We start from the raw sequence: 8722 nt of genomic DNA, 5'->3' as shown, positions 1-8722 counted from the left end.
AAAATCGCATAACAGCCGAGCATACACCCAGCAGCGCTGCTGATGCCTGAACGGTATGTGGAATGAAGTGGGCGGGCATCGGGAGGCCACTATGGCACGGGGCAAGCACTATGGGCAGTCTATCTGAAGTGTACCTGGCGTATAAGACGACCCCCCACTTGGAGGCATATTTTTCAGGGCCAAAAAATCGTCTTATACGCCGGCAAATATGGTAGTTTAAATGGCCTGAACCAAACTGTGGCTTTGGGAAAGATGTCTTTTTCCCGTTGGCAGCCGACAGGGTGCAGAGTAACACCACCCAGTCACTTCCAAATCTTTCTCCTGGGCAGGAGCCAGCCCCAAGGTCCCTGGGCTGGAGTTTGGAAGGTCAGAGTTGGGAAGAGGGGCTCTGGGGACACTAAGGAATGGGTTAGGGAGCCAGAGCGGCTGGCCTCGGGGCTGGGCGTTGGAAAAGCTCCCTCTCTAGGGAGGACCTGGAGAGAAGTCCCCGAGGAGCCTGGTCGGTGGGAGAGCATCCTGAAGCTTGCTCCCTGACAAGGACACTCGCCCCAGCGCCCGAAGCAGCTCTTGGCCCAGAACAGGGAATGCAGGCAGTGACCTAATTACATCACATTTACTGAACTAGGCTGGAGCCAGAAGATAGTGACAGCTGGTTCCAGAACCTTCTCTCCACCATCTCCTGGGTTGATTCTTTCTTTCCATCTGCACTGCCACTGGGTAGCTCAGGCCCCTGTCAACACCTCAGGCCTAGATTTCTGCCAGCGCCTCTTCACTGTCTATTTGCATTTATTTCTCTTTCTCCTTTAGTCTCCTTTACCCACGTTGGCCAGAATAACCAGCTGAAAACCATAGTTTTGCTGCAAAATAATTCTTCAAGATACAGTTTTATTTTACTGTTTTACCTCCAGTGACTCTTATTGGAAAGAATGGGGCCAAATGGTAATTTTAGGGTCGTAATAACATTATTCTCCCATTTAAAAAATTCATTGTTGCTATTTCCATAAAACAAATCAAAGACACTTTTTGATTATAGTTAGTAACAGTTGTTCCATTTAAAAAATTTTATGTCTTTTTAGAACTTAAGTATTTTCCAGTTCTTTTTGTTATCATTCTTGATGATCCTGCTGTGGTTGAAAATATGAACAATAATATGAAATTAGAAAGAAAGGCACTCATGCAAATGTAAAATACAATGAAAATGTGGCTACTTCCCAAAGTAGCCGAAGTTTAACTTTGCAAACCAGTCCCCAGGATCTTCAGTGAGAATAGGTGAAACTATGGAATACAGTTTGAAAAACCTTGATTTAGTTGATAATAGAAGAACTTTTAAAATGCCAACCTACTCTTTTGTCCTTAGGTCAACCTGTGATAGTAGAATTGCTATGTTTCCTTGTCTAACAGATGAGGAAACAGACTCAGAGGGAAATATCTTGACTGAAGTGATGGCGAACCTTTTGAGCTCGGTGTGCCAGCATTTTGAAAAACCCTAACTTAACTCTGGTGCCGTGTCACATATAGAAATTTTTTGATCTTTGGAACCATAGTAAAACAAAGATTTATATTTTTGATATTTATTTTATATATTTAAATGCCATTTAACAGAGAAAAATTAACCAAAAAAATGAGTTCACGTGTCACCTCTGACATGCGTGTCATAGGTTCGCCATCACTGCCCTAGCAGATTTAGATCTGGCATAGAGAATCTATTTCAAGGAAAGAGGCTTCTGCTTTAAGCATCTTCTTTGGAAATGCTTTAAAATACACCAGCACTTGGGAGGATATACTCTATTGAGGTATAAAAGGGCAAATTGGAAGTTGTCTTTTTCTGCCTTCCCTGGAAGTTTCTTATGCTAGACCAAGTGCTCCGGCACGTCACCCTTAGCCCTGACCTCTTGGGGGCCCGGCTGTGGGTGGTTGCCCTGGATCTGGACTCAGCCTGAGGCCTCTGATTAGCTTAAGCAGCATCGGGAGGTGGTCGGGGCTCGCAGGAGTCCCTCTTCCAGTGAGTTTTCTGGGTTATCTTTGGAGTCGATCTGTTTTCCTGGATCAGCTCTGCGATGGCGTTTTCTTTTGTGGGGTCACCTGTGTGCGACTCAGGCCAAGAAAAACCTTCCCTGAGGAATTTGCTTCATGTGGTGGCACATCCCACCCACTTTGGCTGATTCCTACTCTGAGCTCTGTGCCTGGGACCCAGCTCTGTCTAGAAGGACGTCATCTGTATGTGGAATAGGAGCAACAAGAATGTAGACTCAACCCAGCCCACAAAGGCAGGGACCATGCCCACAGAGGGGTTCATACATATTTATCCAGTGAATGGATGTGGCAAGTTGTAGAGCCAAGACACAAAAATTTGCAGATTTTGATTTATTTTGCAAGGAACTAAATGCAAGGACATTTTTGTTCTAAAGGCATCTCCAGGGATGATGGGAGTGACCCGCTGCGTCCCTCCCACACCTGAAGCTACAGCAGCTTGTCCTCCAAGGCCTTCTTTTTAGCCATGTGATTTCCACTCCTTCCCATTCGTGCAGAAGACAACATAGTCGCCATCCTCCTTCCCTGTGGTCTGATGGCTGATGAAAGAAAGGCTGCCGAATGCTGCTGGTGAGCCCTGTTGCCGGGTGGAACGTTAGTTTAAAGGGCCCGAACCAAACTGTGGCTTTGGCAAAGATGTCCCAGAGAAGGCCGGAGACTCCCTGGCTGTGCTGTCCGAATTGAAAGGGAGACAACACGGTGACGAGGCTGTTGCGGGGATAGAGACTGCAGAGTTATCACAAGGCCCCGCATGGCACCACGTGGAAAGTTACTGGGTTTTTCTGTGCCCACTTTACCAGAGTTGTGTGTGTGATGCAGAAGAACAGGACATTTGATCAGTCTCGGGAGATAAAGAAGCTAAGAGGAAGGCACCCTTCCCCTCCCACTTCCAAGTCCTGGCCTTGGGTGGGCCACTGGCTCTTGGTCTTCCATGTTCCTTAGGTGACACCAGAGTCCAGAGTAGAGCTTGGGGACAACTTTGCTCAAGAGGCAGGTCTGGGTCAATCTATTTGGAGTTTGGTACGTGCTTCACTCTCAGCCCCCTTAAATGCATAGTGTAGGAAATGTGGAAAATAAAGAAAAACGCAAAGGAAAAACAAGCCAACCCATTTGTGTTCCTACCTTGTAGAGACCACTGTTAACATTTTGGTGTATTTCCTTCTATATTTGCTTTCTTTCTCTGGAGGGGGAGGAAGATATACATATGTATATATGTGAACATTTATGTATTATGTGTATGCATATATGTATGTATATATATCTTATCTGTCTATACATACATGCATATATGTTTGATGGTCTGCTTTGGTTTTATTTAACTTTGTACTATGAGCATTTCATTGGCCAATAAAAAGCCTTGAGAACGCCTTTGGGGCCTGGAATAAAAGTGTTTAGTGCCAAGTCCTAGAGCCCAGGCCTTGGGAATCACAGGCTGGCTTGGTGTGCTCCGAAGGCTCTCCCTAGCAGACTCAGCCATGCCCTCTCGTTTGCTTCCCAGATGGGAGCTGCGGCAAAGGTAAGTGTCCTTCCCATCAGCTCTAGTGTTCCGGGGAAATATGGCCTGAAGGGTCATCAATGCCCGGCATAGAAGAACAAGATCCTCAAAAGTCTAACACAGGTTTTTATCCTTAAAAGTAAGACTTTGTCTGTGCCCAGGAAAATGGAAGGACCGTTTTTTCTTGGCCTTGGGAGTGGGCTAGCTTTAGTCTTCCACTAACCTCCCATTCCTGCCTGTAGAATTTGACATGGTTCTTTCTATTTACTTTTCCTTGACCCAGTTTGGGCCTACGGGATTTCCCTCCTGCCCAGAACAGCCTCACACTGTGTGAAGTAAGACGTGAGCCTGGGCTCTAGACAGCAGTAATTAATCCTTGCCTGGGTGACGCAGTGGGGATTTTCAGCCCGAGATGGGCTGACAGCACCAGGTTTTATGGCACACGGCTGTCCCATTTGGGCCAAACGATTTCTTCTTCTCTTTTGTCAGTATGTGTGTGTGTGTGTGTGTGTGTGTGTATGCATGCGCACACACTCGGGCATGAATGCTTACGCTCTGTTTCATGATCTGAAGCCCACCTCCAGCACAGCAGGATCTCAAGATGACAGTGGAAATCGCAATAAAAGGAAACACAGTCTAAGCACACACAGCCCTAACATAATTCGAAGACATAGCTTGACTGGGATTTCCTCTTCTGTTTGTTTTAGTCTGTACTTGCTCGGCGTCCATCCCCGGGGCGTGGTGCTGTAAGGAGAGGATTTCCTCAAGTGCTACGGATAAAGGGTCTCTTCCTGTTATCTCCCTTGTCAAAGTAAATTACTCCTCTGTGTAAGTGGATACGAAGATGAGCCTCTGTATATATGCCACAGTGTCTTGCCCAAATGAAACGGGCATTAAAATGACAGCTTCCTTTATGATAATCCAATGACAGTGAAAGTATACCAATTTCTCTAGTTATGATGGACCCATGAGTTCATTCCTAGAGTCTGGGAGGGTGAATTTCTCCTGTCTCTTCTTCCTACTGTGTTTAGACTTTGGAAGTTTTTATTTCTTTTATTTTTTATCGTGGTTGGGCTATGGGAAGGCTGTTTTGGGTCGCTTTGTGTTGATAAGAGGAGCAGTAACTGGTAACAGCTGGAGGACTCACTGCAAAATATGTGAGCGGACAAGTATCTTCTAAGGTCAGATAAGCAACTGCAGCAGCACCGAGAATCCCGAGGGGTGGACTGGTGAGGCTACAGGCGGCCCTTCTAGCAAGATAAGAAAGGAGTCTTGGCCAAGATGAGAGTCTGTCTTTCGGTTAAGGGGCTCAGTCCTGAAGGGGCTTTGGGGTCTTGTCGTCACCCAGGATGCTGTGAGGGTGGGGCTGGGAGCAGGATGGGGGTGAGGGCTCACCTGGCACAGCTGGCCTGCTGTAGAAGGCACTAGCAGTGTATGGTCATGGTGTCACTGGGTGTTGTGAGGTTCACCAAATGGGGTCTCCATTCACCTTGTTTAGAAACATACTGTGGTGTCAGAGAACTTGCATCTGTCAGGGCAAAGAGGAAGACAAAGACTTCTAGTGCTATTTTTTTTGTTGTTGTTGTTTTTTTTTGCGGGTACTTAGCTACCAGCTTTCTCCTTCAAAGTGCTTGACCCTGCATTATTTTTTTGATCCTCACCTGAGGATTTTCCCCCCATTGCTTTTTAAAGAGAGAGGTAGGGAGGGAGGGAGTAAGACCCATTGATATGAGAGAGACACATGGACTGGTTGCCTCCCGCACACACCCTGACTGGGGGCGGGGAGCAAACCACAACCCAGGTACGTGCCCTTGACCTAGAATAGAGCCCTAGAACATTCAGTGTGTGGGCTGATGCTGTAACCACTGAGCATACTGGACAGGGCTGACCTTATATTCTTGAACAAGGGCTAGTGATTGTGTCCCCCAAACAGTACGCGTGAGTGTGTGAGTGCACACGGATGTGCGGGTGTCCATACGGTGAACACACTCATGCCTCAGCTCATGAACAGATTTGTGACTGGCCCTTTCTATGCGGGGGTGAGGGGGGCTGTCCAACTCCTACCCCCTCAGACTCTCCACCCTACTCTGGGCCGAGTGTGATTAGCTTTATTTCAGCCACATTGTGAGCTCCTCTGGCATTTTGTTGACCAGCCCGGGAGCCTGACAACCATGTCCGATGTCCCCATATTGGAATGTTGATCTCCAGCTCTTCGGGTGGCCTTCACAAACGCTTCCTAATTTGGGGGCTGCTTGTTTTGCCTCCCACAGCCTGCTCTGTGGGCCTGCACACCCATTAGCATCTGTTCTTAGAACCGGTATTTCCAAGCCTCTTCTGTCCATGATTACAAAATGGTACCACAGTTACCTTTATTCCCAAATTACATCTGCTCCAACAGCAGTCCCCCTGAGGCCCTACTTTGGGGTGCTTTACATATTTCCACAGGCTAGTCATAATTTTCCCTGTGTCCAGAGGAACCTCGCTGCTGGCAGTGCTGGTCATGAGAACACCGAGTCTGTGCCAATGGAACTGTCTCCTGCAGCCAAAGCTGTCGCTGCAGTTGCCAGGGCAAGGCTAGGTGTCGGGCAGAGGTGGGGAAAAGGACCTGCCTCGTTTCTGTGTCTCTGTCACCTAAGCCCTGAAATAGTTCTCCATGTGCCTGGAACCTCTCAAAGTGGTCTCGAACCTCTCAAGCACCCTTTTCAGCTTCTGTACCTCCTCCTTTGCCCAGAATCTCACCAAGTCTCCTGTGAAAACAGTTCTGGGTTGGGACCTTGCCCTTCACAGGGTGTAAGTCACTGCCAGCACCCAGCTGAGTCAGGACCAATCCCAGCCACCCCTCCTACAGGCATTGGTCCCAATCCTGACCAATCTCCTCCCTCATCCCCCCAGTTAGAAAACACATGTCTCATGTCGCTGGGCATGAACTGCTACTAGTGATGGTGGGACAGAGTGTGACGGGGGCAGGGCTAGGGTCAGGATGTGCAGCAATAATCTCTGGCCCCATCGCCACTAGCCAAGGTACTCAGTGACATGAATTCCAAGCTTAGCAATACCCAGTGAGAATTTGGAGCAGGACACTGGGTGGAGCCTGTGGGAGAGTTCAGGGTAACCTTGGAAGGTGCCACTAGCCCTGGTAGAGAGAGAGAACTAATTCAGCAAATCCTTACTACCAGTGTATCATTGGGATGAAGGGCGAGGCACTTACATCCAAACAGGTACTAAGGACACCTTCCCTGTTCTCTTTGCTTTGCACCTCACCTGAGTTCTCTCTTGTAATCCAACATCTCTTGGATGCACCCGGAATACAAGGCCACTGTGCTGCTCCTTGTTAATACCGTCAACGTGACCTTTTTCCCAGTGCTAGTGGGCTGAGAGAACTGAAGAAACCTGGGTCCTGGAGAGCACAGTGTGGCTCTGATGTGGAGTGGGGAGTTTTTATTGACGCTGGTGGCAGCGTTTGAGGGGTGGGAGGCGGGGATGGGCAAGTGGCCTTCTCCACGCCCTCAATGGGAAGTTCTGTTGCCTCGTAGTTAGTGACGGACCGCAAGCAGGAAACAAAATAAGTGCCTTCACCTGACGCCCTGCTGGTGCTCAAGGAAGACTGAGACCTCAATAGTTTTTAAGCTGAAGGATTCCACTTCGTCAAATATATATTTAAAAAAATATATTTTAACATTAAACATTTTTCCTTTCAATTTTATTTTGCATTGGTTTTAGGTGATAGCTTAGTCGTTAGACCATCATCTACTTTTTACATCGTGTTCCCCTCGATATTTCGAGTTCCCAACTGGCACCATACATACCAGTAGTTATCACAATATTATTGACTATATTTCTATGCTTTACTTACTTCCTGTGATTATTGTGTAATCCCCAATCTGTACATCTTGATCCCTTCACCTCCTTCACCCAGTCCCCTAACCCCCCTCCCCTCTGGCAACCCTTAGTTTGCTCTCTGTGTCTATGAGTCTGTTTCAGTTTTGTTTGTTTTGTTTCAAAGAAATATTTTCATTCCCACGTGTCCTCCATTTCTTCCTCCTTGCCAACACGCGTGTGGCATCCCGCCCGTCCCTCCCGAGCCTCGTGGAAGTCCTTCAGGTTGTGCCGAGAACACAGACCACCTCCCACGGCAGCTGCCCCTCTCCCTGCAGATGGCTGTTTGGTTCTTGATGCTTTTATCTCACCCACTGGTCTCACCCAGCCACTGCCCTGGCCCATGTCCCCCTTCTTCCCCATTCCTCCTGCGCTGCATTCAGCCGCATGGCCTCTGAGCGGCCGCTCTGTTGACTTTCATGCCCCTGCCAGAGATTTCTAAAGCTCAGGTCTGATCTTGTCTTCTACTTCCTCCACTGGCTTCCAAGTCTTTAAAAAAAGACAACTGGGAATGTTCAAGATCCTCCGTGATCTCACCCCCAGTCTGGCCCTAGAGCCTTATTTTTCCCCATAAATGGTCATTTCTAAACTACCTTCTGAAATGAGTTTGCTTCTTTACTTCTGTGTACCTGCTGCTATTGCTTAGGGTGCCCTTCCGTCGTCCCTTCCTGCCTGTGGAGAGCCTTTTGCAGCCCAGTTTATGGCTCTTGGAGAAGTCCTGGCCCTGTCCAGTCTCTATGGACCTCTCAGTCTGACCCCACAGGACACAGGGCCAGCTGCTCTGTCCCGGGACACCGAGACCCTCCCCCCTCCCCTCCTCTCTCCTCCTTTCCCCTTTTTAAAGAGTTAGCCACCTCACATCTTAGACTTCCTGGCATCCCATTTTCAAATGTTCTACCCTTTTGTCTGTTTGTGTGGACTTAGGCGTTGCTTCCTCGTTGCTGGTTTTGAAAATGTGGTCCCTATGGAGTTAACTGTACACATGTCAGTCTTTGCCACAGACTCAGCCTCGGGGGAGGGCGGGGGGCGGGGCAGAGCCTGTGTTGTTTATTTTTATAACCCCCACTGCACCTAGCACGATGCCTGGTAATTGCCGGGGGTGGGCAGAGAAATCTCCAGAAACCTCTTTAAGGACCTATGGGAGGTCTGCTGTTCAAAACAAACATTTTTTGGAATTATTTTTCATTAGTGTTATGTGTTTCTCTTTTATGTTTATTGGTATATGATTTACATGCCGTATCATTCACCCTTTTTTAGGTGTACACTTTTATGAATTTTAACAACTTTATATAGTTTTATAACCACTGTCATCAAGAAGAA

Source organism: Myotis davidii, unplaced genomic scaffold (assembly GCF_000327345.1).
Source record: "Myotis davidii unplaced genomic scaffold, ASM32734v1 scaffold17, whole genome shotgun sequence".
In the NCBI taxonomy this organism is placed as follows: Eukaryota; Metazoa; Chordata; class Mammalia; order Chiroptera; family Vespertilionidae; genus Myotis; species Myotis davidii.
The sequence above is the reverse complement of the archived record's forward strand: the minus strand, read 5'-3'. Positions refer to the sequence as shown.